Source organism: Ailuropoda melanoleuca, chromosome 2, assembly GCF_002007445.2.
Source record: "Ailuropoda melanoleuca isolate Jingjing chromosome 2, ASM200744v2, whole genome shotgun sequence".
In the NCBI taxonomy this organism is placed as follows: Eukaryota; Metazoa; Chordata; class Mammalia; order Carnivora; family Ursidae; genus Ailuropoda; species Ailuropoda melanoleuca.
In genome coordinates, this window is record NC_048219.1 from 195,333,365 (window position 1) to 195,349,480 (window position 16,116).

General features: G+C 52.0%; 1 long non-coding RNA gene across 1 annotated transcript; it reads right to left on the bottom strand.

Annotated features, from left to right (window-relative positions):
* Positions 1–1,240: 1,240 nt before the first annotated feature.
* LOC117801167 lies at positions 1,241–10,587 on the bottom strand. The gene is made up of 3 exons (XR_004623687.1): positions 10,455–10,587; positions 3,059–3,537; positions 1,241–2,252 (listed from the first exon to the last, which is right to left on the bottom strand). It is a non-coding gene; the product is annotated as an uncharacterized LOC117801167 (long non-coding RNA).
* Positions 10,588–16,116: the final 5,529 nt, after the last annotated feature.

Sequence of the window (16,116 nt, forward strand, 5' to 3'; positions counted from 1 at the left end):
TCTCCTCAAATTCATTGTCCAGAAAGCCTGATGCTGACATTTCTCCCTTTTGAGGTTCATTCGATTGGCATCCCTTCTGATGGAAAGATCTTTGAAAATGCCAGCCTTGCGACATGGTAGTGAAGCTGTTAGTGATTTCGTGCACGATGGCATGTGGACCCCAAGAGGGGTGGCTGGCGCTCCAGCAGAAGATGGGGTATGGGATGGGGAGAGAAGTGGCCTGGAGCCCCCACTCCACTGGAGAGAGGGGAAGCCTTTCCTGTTCTACTGCCTCCCTCTGACCCTGCTCCGAAGGCAGAGGCAGGCCAGCACCAGGGGCTCTGACCTGATGGCAGCTGGTGTCAGGGAGTCACCAGTGAACATATAAATGGCTTCCTGGGTCCCTGCAAGTGAAGAGGGAAAGTACCGCAGCTGAAAACACCAGTTGTAAAATCCTGTGGGCATCACGGAATAAATCTGGCCCCTGGATGATGGACTTCAGCCTTCTAAGAAGGCTCAGGGTAAGCCGGCATGAGAGCCCACGGACACTTGTGTTCCAATCATGTGTACCCTCTTGCTGGGTAACAAGAAATTTAAAATCTCCATGCTTCTGGAGGTCTGAGGCAGCAGCCCAGGATGTGGCCTATCTATGAGGCACCTGGCAATTCTGTCTCACTGGGCTTCTTCCTGGGTCCAGGTGATTCCCTATCCACACTGAGCCTGGTATCTCAGAACCTGGGGACCCATGGGGAGCTGCGGTTGTGCACCAGATGGGGTCTAGTGCAAGGGCTGAGGGGTGCAGGAAGTCCTCCCCTGGAGGTTCGGGCCTCTCTCCTAAACCGCAGGGATGTCTTTGGGTAGACGTATGCCCCTGACGCTTCTGTCCTTCCAGGGTGATGGTTTCCGGGGGGCCTAAATGCTTGAGAAGATCTGCCAGTGTTCTAAAACACTTCCCACTGCATGTTCTAGTCCCGGAATTCCCAGGGAGAGCTCCTTGCATCCTGGATGGTGCACAGATATGCAGGGCCTGCGAGCAGCCCCAGAACCTGACACCCCTCGATATGGAACGATAGTAGTTTGCATACGGCGTGATAGAAAACCGACTTAGTCATTGTAGGCAGTTTGCATTTGCAACGGATTTTGCAGTTTCTTGGGATGTAAGCCCATCCTAAGCGGGAAAGACCTGTGTGTCCTACCTCTGGTGCACTCTCGTAATTTCCAGGCTTGTTGGACCATTACGAGTGGGTTTCTGTTCACCTGTGTATGGCCGCATGACACGGTACACGTGGCCTCTGTCTAGATGCCCCAGGGCCATGCTTGGCAAGGACTGAGAGAAATGGCCACCAGGGCGGATTCTTACCGAAGGAGGGGATGGTCATCTTATGGTATGAGAAGAGTGATGGGCAATTTTGGCGTTTTTCTTATTTTTCAAAAGCTTCAGTTTTTTGGCTTTTCATATGCTTATTTCCTCAGACCTTTCCATGTGGGAGTCAGGACGGCTGCCAATCACGTCATGTCTCCCGACGTGTTGGGGACACGCGGTGATCATCAGCCGTTTGTCACAAGGTAACGTGCCGAAGCCACAGAATGGAGAAGTCTGAATTTCCATAGCTATTTCCTGAACTAAACTGATTAAAATCATTTCCTAGGTAGGTCGGAATCTTCCCTTTAACAAGTTTTAGAAGAAACAGCAGAGAGAACGTCATTGTGGCAATGGCATTAAATCTGCTTGGATGACTCAGAATGTACGTTGGCACGGCAACATATCATGGGGCGAGCCGCAAACACGACGTGTCGGTGGCCGCCGCACGTCTGAAAGAGCCCCGGGCTCCGCTATACCATGCTGGATTTGCTTCCTTTTAGCCTTTCACATGAAAGTGTTTGAAGCTAAATCTTTTCATTCCCTTTTGCAGCGCTGTAATCAATAGGAAAAACGCATTAAAGGTTTTCCAGCCACTGCATTTCTCAGGGTCGTTGTTGAAAGTGCGGATTGTGTTTTATGCGGTCCTGTAATGAGAATTTGAATTTCGTGCGGAGCCTGAAGTGTAAATGAGAAGTCGTCAGTGGCCCAGCTGTGCAACCGATGGATGTCTTTCTCTGCAATTTATTCCACACTTGCTTCTGTTCACGTATTCACCCATCTGTGCCCTTGTTCATTCAATCACGGATCCGATGAGCTCTGCGCAGGGCCCACTGTGTGCCAGGCACTGTGCTTGTCTTTAAAATGTCAGAGACGGCCAGGGCTTTGTCTTTCCTTTTGATAGGCTCCCAGCCTGGAAGAGGAGACGGACAATGAGACGTAGAGAAATCGTTACAGGGCAGCGTGGTCAGAAGGATCCTGGTGGCCTTTTTCTGGAAATATTCAGAGCTGACGGGAGGGAGTAATCCTTAGAAGGAATCAGGGGAGGCTTACAAAGAAGGGGTCCTCCTATCCCAGCCCGAGGATGGGCGGACTCCAGCAGGCAGGCCCAGGCGACATGGAGCTGGACAGCAGGCTTTGGGAGGGTCGCTGGGATGCCATCACTGTTGAAAGTGAGTGTGTTACGGAGAAGTAAAGGCATCCCAGAGGTGGCCAGGAGTTAACGAATACTGACGTCATTCATTGCTGTGTGATAGGAGCCTATTTCTCATTGGGAATCAAAGGTCTTCATGGCCACCCCCACCCTGAGGCTGGAAAATGAGGCTTTAGGACAAGAACGTCGGGGGAGTGGCCAGAGAGGCTTTGGGGGAATCTGCACTCTGTTCTCACCAGCTCTGGAAGGCACCCTTGGAGCCCTGTTTCCAAAAGGAAAGGGCAGTTCTCTGTGAGCGGTGGCACCTACCGCGGGTGACGGGCATCTGCCAGGTCTTTGCGGTGCCTTGTGGAGGAGACGGAGACCATGTCATAAGTGCTGGCTTCTCGCCGTCTCCCCCAGCCCCCCGAAACTCAGTGTTTTCATTGCTTTCTCTCCTCCCAGCTCACGCGGGGTCTTTTGGCTGAGAGCTTGGTCATGTGCTATGTACAAAACACACTCGGGACGCTGCCACAGGTGGCAGGGGGAGCGCGTCCCGGACGCCCAGCCGCCCCTGCCTTTCTTACCTGGTCTGAGTCCTTGGCTACTCAGCACTTGACCTGAACCTTCAGGCTGCTGTCCTGGGCCCTGGGGCTCCGGGTCTGTAATGAAGACTGGCCACATGACTTTTGCTTAATTGTCCCAATTCTAGCCTTTGCCTCTCACCACCAGCTGCTCTGCCTGAGGCCTCGGAGCCCAGACTCTGACTCTGTTTCTCCATGGGAGGCACCTGGTTTAGGGTGGAGAGGGAAGGGGGGTCTCCTGACTGTGGAGTAGGGGTGAAGCATAAGGGTCTAGATCGCAGAGTGTCTTGGCTGAATGTTCAACAACGGTCCCTCTGGACGGAAGAAGAAGTCCTGATTTCCAGTGTCTGTTGATTTCTCCAGGATAAATATTCTCACTGCGGCCGATTTCGCACTTCCTGTGTGATGTCCCCGAAGGCAGAGTGGAGGCGAGAGGGTCCGTGGCACACCTTCGGTGGCCCTTCCAGCAGCGAGATGCAATCCTGTCAATTGCCGCAAGAGTGCAGAGAGGGGTGAAATGGAACCGAAGAATCAGGAAGTGATACGTTCTGAGTGTCGATTCCCTTTGTTTTTCATGCAGGGCATTTATTCTGAAATTTATATTATGTAGCTTTAATAATGGCTGTGTTTAGTACCTGACTCACGGAAGTTCTAGAAGTGAGACCGTGGGCTCTTGCAAGCTGGTATGAGTGGGCTTTAGCGCCCCACGCCACTGGGTCACATCCTGCCCTGTCGCTGGCACCTGGCCGCTCAAATTTCTAAGGCTTTCTGGGGTTTGTGGCATAAATAAAATGTGTTTCTTATTGGTTTTGCTCTCTGCAAAACTTCTTTGGATTTCATTCCGGGTTTGGAAGATAGAAGCTAAAAGATGATACACGTGCCTATGTGTGTGTTTATGTTTCTGTGAATTTTCCCCATGGCCATGTGGTGAGGATTTTGGAAGATATGCCAGGGATTCCTTGCTATAGTTTATAACCCTTTCTATTGAACTTCCTCTGTTCCAATTTCTTCTCCTGATTGTTCTGGAGTGGTGGGGCTAAGTCAGTGCCTGCAGGTGTCTGACGGGGTTGCCGTCCCCACATGGTCAGCAGCCCCCTGTCACTCTCCCACCACGGCTCTCGGCTCAGTCTCATGTGTGGGTTGGCCCCCAACTTTGTCTCCGTCCAACCGACTCATCATTCATATGAGTGTCAGACTTGCTCTCTCAGGGGCCCTGTACTCTGGGGACCCCCGGCCGCTGGCTTCTGGCCACCCTGGGCCGGTGGGGGCAGGAGGGAGACCCCAGGGCATTCTCTCCTCCCTCCCTGCTTCGCACAGCATCCCCGGCAGTGGCTCCATCCTCTGTGGTCCTTGTATGCACCCGTGGTGCCTGGCCATAGAGCATCTCCTGCCAGGTGGCCTTGACCTTTTGGCTTGGGTAACCCACCTCCTCCAGGGTCCCGCGGGCCCTACGGGTGGTGTCCCTCCCTGACAACGATGGCTGGGTTGCCTCATTGTCCTCAAACGGCTTCTCAGGGCTGTCAGCACCTTTTATGAAGGCTCCCATGCTACATTCTTTCCCTCGGTGGCTGGCGTGGTCTCTTTGCTCCTGGCTGAATCCGATGAGTTAGTGAGTCCTTCCCCGAACCTGACCAAGTCTCCTGCCAAGGGCAGGGTGGGCGTGGGAGCATCCCTGATTCTCATTTGCCATTCCCTCTCCCGTTGCACTCAACATTTTTCTTGTCTGTTTTCTTTGGAGTCAATTCCAATACTTGTCACACCATGGGTCAAACTTGACGTTATTTCTAATGCTGTCCAAGCAGACTCCTGCGACTGCAAATACCACCTGGTGAGCACTCAGGGGGTCACCAATGGTGACCAAAGGCAGTGGTGCTAACAGAAGGAAGCACACCCAGCAGCCTGAGCCGGGATGTGGAATCCAAACAGAGAGGCCCCAAGTGGCCAGTGAGTAATTAGGTGTGGTCACTGGTGGCCTGCCTCCAGGCTGACTCAAGCCGTTCATTATCTCTGGGCTGCTCGGTCTCCGCTGACTGCTCCTGGTCCTGGTCCAGCTTCCTAACCGGAACTGCGTGTTCAGGCTGGACACTCGCAGGTGACAGACTCGGCCTTCTCCGATGAGAGCCCACGGGGTTCAGGCAGCTCTGTCTTATGGTGAAGAAACAGACCCCGCGAGCGCAAGGGGACAGCTGAGGTCAGCCAGCAGGATCGTCGGGATTGGTTTTATGGGAATGCATCTCCGCCGGGTTCAGCTCTGAGCAGCTTGGGCTCCAAGGGCACAAATATTAATGCTGAGGATGATGAATGAAGGGGATGCCTGCTCCTTTGTGTCCTGGCAACATTTCCCAGGGGTGCCCAGCCCCGCCAGAGTCCTGGAGCGTTCCTTGAGAAAGAGGTTTCTGGGGTCAGACAGGTTTGAGACGCGCTGTCTTGCATTTGCGGGAACTTCACCTGCACCTGGGAAAGCTGATGCTTGCGATGTCCCGGAGTGAAGAAACCCTCTCGGGTTTGCTGGCTGTGTGGAGCCCCATCCTTACAGAGCTGGTATTTCCGACTGCAGAGCTGGGTTAGCCTGTACCTGGCAGGGTTTCCAAGCCTGGCAACGGGGAGACCCCCTGGGAAGGATTTGAGACAAACGTGATTCCCGGGGTCCACCCATTGCTGTTTTGCACCCTACAGCCCACACTCTTTAAAAGTTTTCCAGGTGATTCTGATCATCATTCAGATTAGAATTTGGACTCACGTGCCCATGGAAGCATTTTAGGGGCCGCAGAACCCAACAGTCATGTTGTTTCTTTGTTTTGATTTAAGTCTGAGCATCCCAGAGGCGAATGGGAGAGGGAAGTCCGTGGGGGCCCATGTCTGTCCTCTGACTCACCCTGTGCGTGGGCGTCCTGGGAAATGTCTCGGGACAGACCTCGGTAGGGCAGTCATCCTTTCAAGGGTTGGGGAAGATGGCTGTGGGGGAGGCAACTTTACCCTGGGGCTTGCCCTGATGTTGAGTGGCAGGAAAACGTCTCCCCCAGAGGCACTGCCCAGGACTGATAGATTAGCAGCTCTCCCTTCGGGAAGCAGCAGGAGGAAATTTTCTCCTCCACCAATGTTTATTCATCCCTGGCTTGCCCAGTAACCTGGCAAATGCTTACAGCCTATTTCCACCCAGCCTGGGAAATGTGTTCTGTGCTCAATATGACATGGAAAAATCAAGTCATAAGAGACATCTGAGAAGTGTGTGGACCCATTTAAAACTACTTTAGGAAGAGCCCAAAGCCATGGATTAGAACTGATCCACAAAGTGCCTCTTACTAACCAGGAAGGCAGTTAGGCCGGCAAACCCTTTGCAGAGGGGAGCTTGAACGGTGGGCCTGGCCGCCAGATCAACTGTCAGGGGTGTGGCCTCCATGAAGGACAGAGAGACCGGCAAAACCGGGGCTCTCCCGCTCTCATGGAATGGAGCTCCAGGGAAGGGTGATTCCAGTAGAACCAGAAGGCCCTGGACAAGCACCCTGCCTGGTGGACCCTGCAGTGAGCTGGAGCCAGGCTGGGCAGGGCTCCTTGCCAGCCTTAGGAACCTCGTGCGGTTAAGCTTGGCCGCACGAAAGAATCTGAAAATCAGCTGAATAAGTTATGTTTAATAAGCGACCATATCTCATCCTCCAATTAAGTTTCGGGGTTGTTGAAAGCACCCAATCATACTTAGCTCACCGAGGACTTCCTTGTAGAGAAAACTCAGGAATTTATTAATAATGCTTTACATATATGTATTTTTTTTAACCTTCTACCCTCCGCTATCAAGATGCCTTGGGGGTTTTGAATAGCAGATAACCCAGAGAAAGGTGTGGCTGGCTACTCAGAGGTCACAGGTGAAATAGCAACTTTGTTCTCCTCGATCTGGGTTTTACTCCCCACTTCCCTCTGAGATGTGACTTTGGGAAAGTTACATAAGCCTGACTCAGAGCTTTAGGGTCTGTGACTGTAATATGGGAATTCTGGAGGGATCTTCTTCATGGGCTTGTTTTGAGGATTAAATTAGAGAAAGTGTATAAACTGCACGGCACCATGCCTGACAAACGCAGGACTTCACGATCGGGCAGGTGCCGTCAGCAGACGTTATTTGTCCCATGGGCTTCCCACGAGCTTTGTCCTGCCCACCTTCACTTCCAAAGAGACCGGGAATTCGTCTCTACTCCTCCAGTGCCCAGCACCGAGCCTGGCTCTGTGCCGCTTGCTCAGTGCGGAGCTGTTCGTGGACAGATGGATGAACAGCGCTCTGAGCTGGCCCTCCATTACCTCGCCTGCAGAGGGAACGCGGTGACAGCAGACACAGTGAAAGCAGGAATGTGATTGGTGTTAGCGGATTAAGGGATGGTCTCATGCGCGTTCGTCTGTGGCTACCTTCAGAAGTGAGAGCAGATAGGGCAACTGACTCCACAGATCTGGGTGGGAGGTGGCCTTGGACTTGGTCCTCCCACAGTGTCCAATGGTTTCCTGTTCAGAGACCTGGAAACTGAGATACTAAGCTGTATACGGATTTTCTTTTCTCCATGCAAAGGCACAACAAGTATCTCCATGTGTTTTGACTTACACAGTAGTACGAGGCCCACACAACCGAAAAAAACAAAAACAAAAACACGACTGTTTTCTTAGCGTATAAAAGCTTGGCAGTTCTGCTCAAGCTTTGGGTGTTTTGACGGCTCTGGCAGTGAATGCCACGGGAGCAGCCACTGGAGACGGTGGAGTGGGAACCCTTGGCTGCAGGTGGGAGGAGGAAACGCCAGTGTGGACGCTGGGCTGAGCCTATCACTTGATCTCCATCTGTTTCATGCGTAGAGGTGCTGGCACGAGGAGGGCAAATGGGTGAGGCCGAAATCTGAACCTAAACCCGGTAGGTTCTGAGGCCGCTCCCCTAGGCTGCCCCTGGAAGGAACTCAGTCTCAGCAGACCGTAGCAGGGACCCAGTGGTTGCTCTGAGCCAGCTGGCCCAGCTGCCCAGAGGAAACCCCAGCACTGCCAGAGACCCAAACCCAATTTACAAAAGAATTTTCTTTTTCCTCCTCCCGTCCCTCTGAGCTATGGATTTGAGCATAAGTCCTTCATTCTCCGTGCCCAAGAGCAGATACCCCGATGAAATACACATTTATTTTACAGAATTTGCCAAAGTCAGAGGTTATCCAAAGGCCAAACAAGATTGCCATCCAGGAGTAGTATTTGAAAATAGTTAATTGGACCTCTGGGGTTCTACTCAAAAGGTCGGACAGATGAAGAAGTAGGTTTAAACCTGAGCAAAGTTCATCAATTTCTACTTGGGGGTTCATTTTCCCTTCCTTTCTCTCCAGTAGCCAGATTTGGTCTTCTGAGGTTGCTCTGAGGTTGTTAAACTGGCAATTCATTCTTCTTCCTGACGATGTATAAAAGTAATATTGATTGCCGTATGGATGGAGACCTTATTCGTAGCAGCTGGATGGCTGCCATAGAGAGATGGTAGGCAAGGAAGGCGGAAACCCCAAACCACGTGGCTTATTTTTTGGTGTAAAATCCTGAAATGCCTGAAACATGATATGTTTTTAGGGGAGGCCAGTCTGAGGCTGCACTGCTCCATGAAGATCCTCTATAGAGAGGGGGCCATGCTTTTCGCTGCATTTCTGATCATAAAGCAGGGCTTTGCTTCAACAGTCATTTCTATAACGAGCTATTGACTCATGTGCAGTGCCTACTTTGGTTACTTGATTCAGAAGACAGCCGTGCATTCGCATGGCCAGCAAGCAGTCTTTGCATGTTTCTCTGTGCTTGGCAGCTTCTCATTCAATCATATTCCAAGAGCGGCCTCGCTGGGGGGACGGCTTCCGCACCTCGGTGGCTCCGGGGTCTCACACGGTGCCTGGCAACGTAGCCGGCCTCACAGAGGCTCATTGACTCCATAGACAATTGAATGGCTGCTCTTTTTGGCAACACTTCCTTCAGTTAGGGAACACGCAGACTGAGTGGACCCATTTGGATTTTAACTCAGCTCCAAGAAGTTGGCCAAGACCGAGGAGATGATGATCGTGGGGGTCAGGTCTGGCTTTGGGCCAGATGAAGTGTGCTTCACTCCACTTTGGGGTGCATTTCTCCAAACTTCCCTGGCTTTGGGGTGGGCCAGATTGCACCAGGGGACCAGTCTTCATGGGATTCCTCCAGCTCGAGTCTTTGAAGCCAGGAGCTCAGTAAGTCAGACTTTCATTTTGGATTTCCCTGGGATGGCCCACCAAGCTCACAGCTGGGCTCTGGAAGCAAGGACTGCCCATCCCCCCAAGCTGGCTGCCTCTGCCTGCCAAGTGCTTGTTGCTTTCTTTCCAGCACCTTCTGTTTCAGAGATGGCATCGGAGCTTAAGAATCAGATCCATCTAGATTCAAATTCTCACTCTGGACAAGCGTCTCAGCCCCTCTGAGCTTGACTCTGTCCTCTAGAAAACGGGCTCCACTCTGGCATCCGTCTCAAAGTGTGTGGTGAGAGGTGATCCAGACAGTTCTGTGACAGTCCAGGCTTCGCACTTGTCTATCAGCGCCCCTTTTCCGTCCCCTCGCCTGTCTGTCTCTTCTTCCTCTCTCGCTTCAATGTGTGACATTCTCGTCAAGGGACAGCTGGGAGGTTGTGCGAGGAAGCCTGTGACAGGCAGGCCTGGACGCCGTTGGGAACACCTGTGGCTGCAGGCGGGGCTCTGAGGTTATCACTCGAATCCGTGGATTAGCTCCATTCCCCCATTAGGACACTTGGCAGGTTCAACTTTATCCGGACGCGGCTGATTGCCCTGCACTCCTCTTGGTCCCCTCGAAGAGGAATTCTTCCCCTATCATCACTCTCTATACAGATTTACTAGAGGTTGTTTGTTCCTACATTTCAAATGTCAAGTTCTTTTCCCATTTTAATAGCCCCTTGCGGTTAGTTTCTAAAACTCCACCCTGGGGTTACGTGCATAATATCTGAGGAATTCACATATTTCCAAAAATTGCTAACAGTGGGGAAAATAAAAAACAAATTCTTGTCCCCACCTATGATGACTCAATTCATGTTACCCTCGGTCTTAGCCAGGGCCTGAGTACGTGGTGGTTAGCAGACAGCATTCCCAGAGGTCAGCTAATTCAGTTTGTGGCACAGCACCAACCCCGCAAACGGATGGGGCTCCAGCTTGCCCTACAGGGCTTCCTGGAGGAGGTGGAATTCCTTGAGGGATCTTTATCAGAATCTACCCCACATGCCTTTTTGAGGCAGCTGTCCTGTCTGTTAGTCCTTGAGCACCCAGTGCCTCCCACGGTCCATCTCTATGTGATCTCAGGAGTGGCAGAGAAGGGACAGGGAAGCTCAGGCACCCCGCCCACCTGGGCGCCACTGACACAGAAGAGACGGGTCTGGGTTTTGTTTTACCTGTGGTTTCTTCAACTCCTGCTGTAGTTTTCACCTAAAAGGAGGGCAGCAGAACCATCGAACAGGAGACCGTCCGGCTTGTCTTGACGTCTTCCAGTCCGCAAATGTGCCCAGCACGCTGAGGAGCCCTGCATCCCTGCTGGGATAAGGAATGAATGAATGGAACCCGTGCCCTTGAGAGAACAAGTCTTCACTCATTCAGACCCAGCTGACTAATTTATGCACTTGCACGAAGCTTTCAGAAATTTGGCGGAGACTGACCACATCCAGCCTCGGGGCAGCCTGCGTTCCTGAAAGCAGCTATCTGCGGGTTCCCTAATGAAAACCAAACAATGTAAATCGTGCCAGGACTCACTGGCGACAGCCCCGGGGAAGCAGGCTCGTCTCTAATTACGTGCAGTGTGTCTGTGGGGAGCAGCCTTGGCGGCTGGTGGGGCTGCGCATCCGACGGATCCGCAAATAATACCAATCATCACAACAGAACCCGTAGCTGTCAATGCCGTGCCTTCTGGCATCCTAGGAACGTGGCGTGACGGGGCCGATGCTCCGACCGATGATGGGGAAGCCTCCGAACCAACCTCGGGCCGCTTCCCATGCCCGCCTCCACCCCAGCACCTGGCAGGTAACTTTCCGAGGAAGATACACACAAACTACTAGTTTGAATGGTTCCGTTTTCCTACTGAGAACAAAACTCACAAGTCAGAGTGAGTGACTTTTGTTTAGCTCTGCAGCTCATGAAAGACGTTAGCTGCGCGACCAAATACTCTAAGCCCCGCTGTCCGTGTGTGCTGGCGCTAAAACTGATTTTTACCAGCAGGAGCCAAAGGCGGGCTTCGGATGTTGCTTTAGTAAGAGAACCCTCATGTGCTGTTTGGCTGAAGAGAAATATTGCCGTTTTGGTCACCTGTGTGCGGGTTGACCAGGTCGTTCCCTCTGAAAACATCGCCTGGGGATACTCATTTTACTGAGATAACACCCAGACTTTCAAGAGGTGAGGCCAGCTTCATAGATTTTGGGGGGAAAAAGGTTGTTTTTCAAAAGTGCTCAAATGACATCATAACCACTATGTTAGAATAAAAACCACAGTATTTAATGAGGGTTCTCTGAATGATTTTTCTCATCAATTATGTTTGAATAAACGGGAAAAAGCAAAAACAGAGCTCTGAAGGGTTAGGTATGAAAAATCCACAGACCGGATGAGCAGGTGACCACAAAGGGGTCCCTTTCCCCCGTGCTGCAGCTGCTGGGGGGGGGCACGGGGTGCGCGGGGGGCCCAGGGTCGTCGGGGGCGCACGGCCGTGGGGCTCTGAGACCACCACCCCAGCGTTGGCGCTGTCAGAGACCACAGCTGGCCTCAACAAATAGTTAGCAGGTATCTTTTGTCAGTCCAGGAAAAATATTGTGTAAGGTGAGTTTTCATTCGTCTTGTGAATTTTATCATCAGAAACACCTGCCCCCCTGCCCCCCCCCCGGCTTTTTGCACTTGGAAATTTATGATGAGCAGTTATTGGCATGTGGGGTGCAGAGCATCGTCCCCCAGGGCTGTGTGAGCCACAGTACCAGGCCCTGTGGCCACGTTTCCTACTCTCTTAAAGGGACAGTTTATCAGTCGTTCTCAAACGTATCAGTGGGCACATCTTTCCATTACTGGTGCAAGTATAGATTCCCCAACATTTATTTTTCTTCTGTACTTAGAATTCTTTCGTATGACTGTTTATAAGACAGTTCTTTTTTTCCTCTTGTGTCCGAGCAAATACCATGGTGGAAATTTTATGGAACTTGGAGAAGAGGGGTGAAATTGAAGGTAATTTTGCTTTGCTCTGGGTCAGTAGTGCTCGGGAGGTGGCATTACGTAGCAGAAGAGGTCCGAATTGAGGGTTTGGAGGTCTGGGTTGGGTGCTTTCTGCCCAGAGACCCTGTCCCAGCTTGCTTTTCTGGAATATGCCTGAGAAGCACGGCTCCCCCACTTAAGGATCCAAGAATTTATGGGGGGTGAGCAGAGGGGAACTGCCAAGTTTCCAAAAATGCGTTTTGTCCTCGAGAAAACTGGTGAGAAACTTAACAGATGATTCAGGGTGGTTAAATATTTTTCTCCAGAAAAACACTACAGTTCCTTTAGGGTCTCCTTTATGGAATATCTGTAACTTAATAAGGCTCAGGAGAGGGCAAATGACTTATTACACAGTTTAATTAATCAACAGGCATCTTATCCCCCCTACGGGATTTCTTCAAAACATTGGAGGAAGCATCCAGCAGCACAATGCAGCACCATGAAAATACAACGGCGGCTTCTCTAGGACGCGTCTCCTCGGCACGTCTGGGAAGCTTTTAAACCTTTCAGGAAGCTGTTCACACATAAGAGAAGCCCAGGATCCTTGGAGGACGCAGTGGCCTGTGTTGATTAAGAAAAGAACCGTGGTATTAGAGAATAATTATAATTTCCAGAATTCACACCTCAATACAACTGTCGCCCTTAAAAATGTCCAAGGCGTTGCCCACCAGCTTCTAGGCCAGCACCCATTTCCTCCTTGAAAAGTTTAATAAAGAAAGAATCTAATGATTCCAGACTGTTCTTTTGCCTGAATGAGCCTCCACCTGGGCCTCAGACCTTGTGGTCCCAGCTGCCTGAGTGCACTCCTTGGCTCAAACCGACCTTGCCTTCCCTCACGGGCTCTACTGCATGCTGGATCCAATATGGTAGCCGAGAACTACCTGTGCTTATTTCCATTTCCATTAATGAAAACAAAACAAATTCAGTTGGTTAGTTGCACCAGCCTGTATTCAAGCATTCAGTCACCGTGCGTGGTCCGTGGCTCTCTCACTGGACAGTGCAGATTTCTCAGCCATCAAAAAGATGAAATCTTACCATTTGCAACAATGTGGATGGAACTGCAGGGTATTATGTGAAGTGAAATAAGTCAATCAGAGAAAGACAATTATCATATGATTTCACTTATATGTGGAATTTCAGAAACAAGACAGATGAACATAGGGGAAAGGAGGGAAAAATAAAATAAGACCAAATCAGAGAGGGAGACAAACCATAAGAGACTCTTAACTCTAGGAAACCAACTGAGGGCTGCTGGCGGGGAGGGGGATGGGGGGATAGGGTCACTGGGGGATGGGCATTAAGGAGGGTATGTGTTGTAATGAGCACTGGGTGTTACATGCAGCTGAGGAATCCCTGAACTCTGCCTCTGAAACTGATAATACGCTATATGTTAATTAATTGAATTTAAATAAAATTTTAAAAAATAAAGAGCATTTCCTTCATCACAGAAAGTCCTACTCTGTCGTGCTGCTCCCCAGGGTCCACACTGCTGGTCCCCAGCACGGGATTGATACACGCATCCCCATCCTGTCCTGTCCCGGGATAGTTGCTGCTGGAGAAAAATCCCTAGACCATGTAGACTGGTGCCAATCACATGGATGTGGTGGGTTCCCCAGACCCTTACAATTATGTCCTTCTTCAGAAACCTCCCTCTCCCTTCGGACTCTGACTCCAGCCCCACCCGGGTATCAGGGCAGATGACCTTGCCTGTCACACCCTGGAAAAGGAAGGGTTTGCCCTTAATCCCCTTTGGAATGTCCCCTCCTTCCTTTTTCCCAGGAGGCTCATTTATGGCCTCCACTCCAGACTCCGCCCTGCAGTCAGGGGCTTTGCTCAGGGCTGTTTCCCAAATGTGCCCATTCGCCGCACATCCCCCAGTAGCCCCCAGTGGGGCTGTCCTAAGGAAGTACCACAGACTGCCACTTGAAGACAACAGATTTGTTGTTCCACAGTTCTGGAGGCTGGAAGTCCGAAGTCAAAGTGCCGGCTGGGCCGTGCGCTCCCCGGAGACTCTAGGGAGAGTCTGCCCCTGCCTTTCTCTCCACTTCAATCCTTGGCAGTGATCCTTGGCATTCTGGGCTTGTGGATGCTTCCTTCTAATCCTCTGTCTTTACACAGTGTTCTCCCTGTGATTCTGGCTTCAGGCAGCTGTCTTGTCCTGAGGACATCAGTCCTGCTGGACTAGGGCCCACCTACTCTAGTGTGACCTCGTTTCAACTAAGAACATCTGCAACCAGCCTATTTCTAGAGAAGGTCACAGTGTGAGGGACTGGGGGATAGGACCTCAACATATCTTTTTGGAGAAGACACAATCCACACATCACATCCCGCAGATTCGTGATCCCCTCTGTGCCCCAGGGCATGACCCCTGTGGCCTGGCTCTCTCGCTGTGCATTCTGGCCCTCGGTCTTTGGATGGGTTTGCCTACCGGGGCCTCTAGGAGATCGGAGGTGAAAAGAGGCAGACGTTAAGCCTTTCCTTCCGTCCTTCCCTGCGCCGATGCTGTAGTTCTGAGAAAAACACCAAGTCCTCTAATGCACGACTTTTTTTTTTTTTTAAGATTTATTCATTTATTTGAGAGAGAGAGAGAGACAGCGGGGCGGGGGGCAGAGGGAGAGAGAGAGAGAGCACCCCAAGTAGACTCCATGCTGAGTGTGGAGCCCGACATGGGGCTTGATTTCAGGACGCCGCGATCATGACCTGAGCCGACAGCAAGAGTTGGTGCCTTAACTGACTGAGCCTCTAACCCAGGACCCCTTCCCTTCCATGGTTCCCGTTCTTGCCTGATGTGACCATCCCTGTTTCTCGCTCTCTTCTGTTTGGGTCTGAGTGCTTACTGACTTTGTCCTTGGGTGTCTCAGCATCCCTCTCTGTTCTTTGACACTGCCCGCCGTGCTCCCAGGGCTCAATTCTGTCCACAGCGCCGGTGAGTGTGCCGTGTGCTTTCTGCTGGATCGTGTAGGATGCGTCGTGTCCCTTCCATGCCCCACGTCCCCTTCTTCCCCAAAAGCAGCCTTGAGTTTCTCATCCAGTGTACGTGCTCTTTACCCGGAACAAAAGAAAACGAAACTGTAGAATCTTCCCTGGACGCCTGGCGGCCTGAGGCTGCCGCCCCGTCCTGTCTGCCCTTCACCCAAGCCTCTTGAAGAGTGTTTCCTCCTGCTGTGTCTGCGGCCCGGCCTGCCCCTGACCGCATTTGGTCCAGCCCCCGCTTTGTCCCTCCTGCTCGCAGAAGCAGCCTTGGCTCTCGGCGGGCGGGCGGCCTCCCCGGGGAGCGTCTGCTCGAGGAGGTCCCCACGGAGCTTGCCTGCTGCTCCTGGCGCTCTTCACAGGGGTCCCCGTCCGTTGCTGGTTTTCTCCAACTCCCTCACGTTGTTTTCCTGCAGAACCCCTTGCTTGTCCTTGGGTGACGTGTCACTGGGCCCGGGCCTCAGTCACTAAGTGCCACAGCCGGGGCTTGAATGACCGAAACTTCCTCCTGGTTCTGGAGGCGGGAGGTCTGAGATCGGGGTGCTGCGGGGGTTGGTTTCTGCGGAGATCATTCTCCATGGCGTGCGGATGTCTGTCTTCCTGCGGAGTCCGCAGCGGGTGTTTCCTCCGCGCGTGAGCATCCCTGCTGTCCTTCGGTGTGTCTACTGCTCTTCTTGTAAGGACGCCAGCCGGACTGGAGCACAGCCTTCTCTGACGGCTTCGTTTTAAGTTACGTGCCTCCGTAGGGGCCCTATCTCCAAATGTGGCTGCGTTCTGAGATATGCGGGCGAGGGCCTCCCGAACAGATCGGGGTGCGGGTCCCAGTCACCTACAACATGGTGATCTTAGCATATGTCGGTT